This window comes from Brassica napus, unplaced genomic scaffold, assembly GCF_020379485.1.
Source record: "Brassica napus cultivar Da-Ae unplaced genomic scaffold, Da-Ae ScsIHWf_1146;HRSCAF=1628, whole genome shotgun sequence".
Taxonomy (NCBI): Eukaryota; Viridiplantae; Streptophyta; class Magnoliopsida; order Brassicales; family Brassicaceae; genus Brassica; species Brassica napus.
Genome location: NW_026014570.1, coordinates 44,421 through 48,537, shown reverse-complemented (window position 1 = coordinate 48,537; position 4,117 = coordinate 44,421). Strand labels below are relative to the sequence as shown.

Sequence of the window (4,117 nt, the reverse complement as noted above, 5' to 3'; positions counted from 1 at the left end):
ACCAAGGAGATCCTTGTAGGTTTGTAGTTCGTCATGCCTAGCCTCTCAGAGACAGAGAAAGGCATTAGGCTCACTCCTGAACCCAGATCGCAGAGACTCTTCTCAAAAGTAAGTGATCCAATGCGGCATGGTAGAACAAATGCTCCGGGATCTTCACGCTTTTTAGGCATGACATTTTGTAGAACTGCGCTACACTCCTCATTGAGCATCAACACACCCCGCTCTAGGCTCATCTTATCGGTAAGAATCTCCTTCATGTACCTTTTAAGAGAAGGTACCATCTTCACCGCTTCAACAAATGGCAATCTCACATGTAACTCCCCAACAAGGTTCTTTAGCTTCTCGTACTCACGTTCTTTGATCTTCTGCCTTGGTCTGGATGGGTATGGAGCCTTAGGAACATAAGCAGGAGGCGCCACATACACCTCTTCAGGTTCAGAGGAATTTGGCTTCGTCGACACGGGATCGGTCGATCCAGATGGACCGGATCGGTCGATCTCCTTCCCCTTGGATCGGTCGATCTGTTCTTGAGATCGGTCGATCTCTTTCTCTTTCGATTCCTCAATCGTTTTTCCACTCCTAAGTGTTATAGCATTCACAAACTCCTTGGGATTCGTCTCTGACTTCCCTGGTAGAAATCCAGGTGCTGTTCTGCTGCTGGAGGCGGTTTGAGCAACTTGCTTTTCCAAAACTTTCAAATGGGTGTTCAAAGCTTCGAACTTCCCATTAAGCTCTCCATACATGTTATCCACCTTGGTGTTTATCTCTGCAGTGCTATTCTTCTGACCTTCTAGCACCATTTGCAGCATCTTCTTAATTTCGTTATCCTGAGAAGGCTGTGACGAAGAGGCATTTCCTTGATTCTGATAGTTGTTGTACTGCTGCCTTTGCTGAAATCCTGAGTTGCCCGAGTTGTTCCCCTGATATTGATTTCTGTTCTGAAATCCTTGGTTGAACACACTCTGGTTCTGATTCTGGTTCTGCCTGTTTCCTGCCTGAGGGTAGGACTGATGTTGTGGATTCTCCACATTGTTGCTCCGGTAAGACAGATTATTTTGCTGATTTTGATTCCATCCAAGGTTCTGATTGTAGCTCTGTTGTAGTTTCCTTGACCACCAATGTAGTTCACATCAGCTTGCATATCATCTGAATCATCACCAACAGTTTCTTGTGAGGAACGATAGCCTTGCTCCTCCACAAATTTCACAGATTTCTGATCTCTCTTGAGAAGCATCTCAATCTTGGCATTCAGCTCATCTATCTTCTTGGATTCATTACCAACACCCTTCTGGCTGGTGTCAAACCTTGACTTGCGGTTTGCTTTGCTGGATGACAGGTTGTTCAGCAAGGTGTAAGCTTCTTCAACAGTCTTGGTCATGAAATCACCATTACTTGCTGTGTCCATGGCATCTTGACTCTCTTCATGAACTCCATTATAGAAAATGTTCAGCAAACTCACATCAGTGTAGCCATGGTGAGGGCAGTCCTGTGTGTACTCCTTGAAACGCTCCCAAGCCTCATGAAAGCTTTCTGAATCAAGCTGCTGAAAGCTTCCAATTCTGCTTCTCAGATATGTGGACCTTGACTTGGTGAAGAAATGCTGTAGAAAAGCAGCTCTTGTCTCTTCCCATGTAGTAAGAGATCCTGGAGGGATGGACTTTAACCATCTGATAGCTTTATCAGCTAAGGAAAACGGGAACAACCTGCATTTCAAAGCGCCTTGAGGAACTCCATTATGTCTGCTGGTGTCACAGACTCGCTCAAAATGCTCCAAGTGATACATCGGGTCCTCAGACGGGTTTCCATGAAACGGATTTTTCTCCACCAAATTAATGAGACCAGTCTTGATCTCAAAGTCTCTTCTCTCAATGGGAGGTGGGCGAATCCCAGAACGATCGGCATAGAATGCATCTGGTGTATCATAATGTGCAAGCGTCATCCTAGGCATGCCATAGTCTCCAGCCTGTTGTCTTGCAGCTACACCAGCCTGCTGATTATCACCAGCATTGTTGCCTTCTCGTTCATTTACAGGAATTGGATTTTGCGGGTTGTCCTGAAATTGGTCTTCTTGGTGTTCAGCCATTTCAACCTCTTCAGCGGACTCAAGTCTTTTCTTTTTCACTTGTCTCTCTAGGCGGCCGAGCTCTAACTCCAAAGGTATTAAATTCGATGATCCTTTGCTTCTAGTATGAAATCCGCTCATTCACCTGAAAACACAAACAGAAAGAGAAAGACAGAAACATTAGACAAAATAAAGAAAATGCTATAGTCTTAAACTGATCATTAACTCTAGGGTGACCAAATGGTCCCCGGCAACGGCGCCAAAAACTTGATGTCTCGAGTTTTAACCCGATTATCTAACTGCAAGTGCACAGTAAAGTACGCAGTAGTAATACGGGATCGAATCCACAGGGACCGATGATCACACGTAGAGTTGCAGACAAGTTAATAGCTACAGCGAATCAAGATATATTTTTGATGGTTTTTATTTAATTTTCTCTAGTGTCACAAAGCATAAACAAGCATGTAAAAAGATGATTTAAACGATTTGAAAACTATTTTAAAACAAACGTTGGGCATTGGGAATTCTCAGGGATTTCTTTTTAATCAAGATACAATTAATGGCAGACACAGGGATATATTAAGAACCGTCTAGAACTCAAACACGATATTAGAATTAACCTACTTCCGTAGCGCTAATTCTCTATGTTATAGAAATCTCCACACTAACTTCCGCTGAGTTTCAATTTCTAAACAAGCATTAAGAACAGGTTCAATATGTTCACAAAGCGCAATAACATCAACTTCCGAGGGTTAAGGACACTTTGCTCATCTAAAGTATTTTCGGAAGTTCAAACAATCACTTTCGGTGCATCAAACAATCTGAAATCATGAACTAAGTGATCAATTCAGTTCAAGCAGTAAGAAATCCATTAGATGAAGAACCAAAACGTAATCCCTTAGTCTACACACGTTTTATGAATCAAAACATCAAGAAATCCCCTATGAGAACCCCTAAACCCAACTAGATGACTACTCACACATAACTAAGCAAGAACAAAACGATTTTGATGAAGAAAACATGATAAGATTGTATTAAAACAGAGTAAAGGTTCAGAAGATCTTCTCCAAATGGTTTTGAGATGAACTCCTTTACAAATCTTCACAAATCACACAAAACAAGTACAAAAACTCTCAAATCTCTCTCTAGAACTTGTAAATCTCCTCCTTGGTCGCCCCTGGTCTTTTCTGAGTCTCAAAGGTCGAGTTCTTTTGTGAATTATTGAGGGGAGTGGGTAAAAAGGAGTGAAAAGCTCGTTTGTGCGTGTGGAGCCCGTAGCGCCTGAGATCGGTCGATCCACATGGCCCGGATCGGTCGATCTCGTGTATGAAAGCCTAGGATCGGTCGATCCACATATCCCGGATCGGTCGATCTAGTGCTCTGTGCGATCAATACTTCATTCGGTCCATTGTTCGGTCCATCTTGCTTCTGAATAAATCCCGAATGCGTTCTTTTCTTTCAAGCTATCTAGTAACCTGCATATTACACTTAAGAACACCAAAACGCATCAAATAGACCAAAACATTAATTAAAACCGACCATTTAATTGCTCCAAAACGAGTTTAAAACCGTTAAAAACACGGAATATCAGTCAAGGTTCTAGCTAGCTAAACTAAAAACATGCATTAATGACAGTTCTAAGGATGAATATCCTAACTTAGCAATCTATAGTTGGGGCTAATCCCTCATAACCTATTTAAACCCTAAACCTAACAATATAACTACTCAGACATAGGTAAGCAATTCATAACAACAATAAAGTATAAAAACTGCATAGATAGATAGATAATAATGGAGTTTCTATCACAAATCTCTTTGGATCTTTTCTCCAACTCTGCTAAAATCCTAGAAAACCTTTTGCTGTGAAAATAAGAAAACAAGAAAGCACACTTTGCCTCTAACACTTTGGCAAGCTATAAATATTAGGTTAAAACTCGTCAGGGATAATCATGTAAATTGGTGAAGTCTTGGGCTATAAGTCGGCTGGAACCAAACGGGCTTCTGCGCGCTTCGCTGTCGATCAATGTCACAAGATGTGCATCGATCGACTATTGT

General features: G+C 41.8%; 1 non-coding gene across 1 annotated transcript; it reads left to right on the top strand.

Annotated features, from left to right (window-relative positions):
* Positions 1-1,466: 1,466 nt before the first annotated feature.
* LOC125596196 lies at positions 1,467-1,573 on the top strand. The gene has a single exon (XR_007330925.1). It is a non-coding gene; the product is annotated as a small nucleolar RNA R71 (small nucleolar RNA).
* Positions 1,574-4,117: the final 2,544 nt, after the last annotated feature.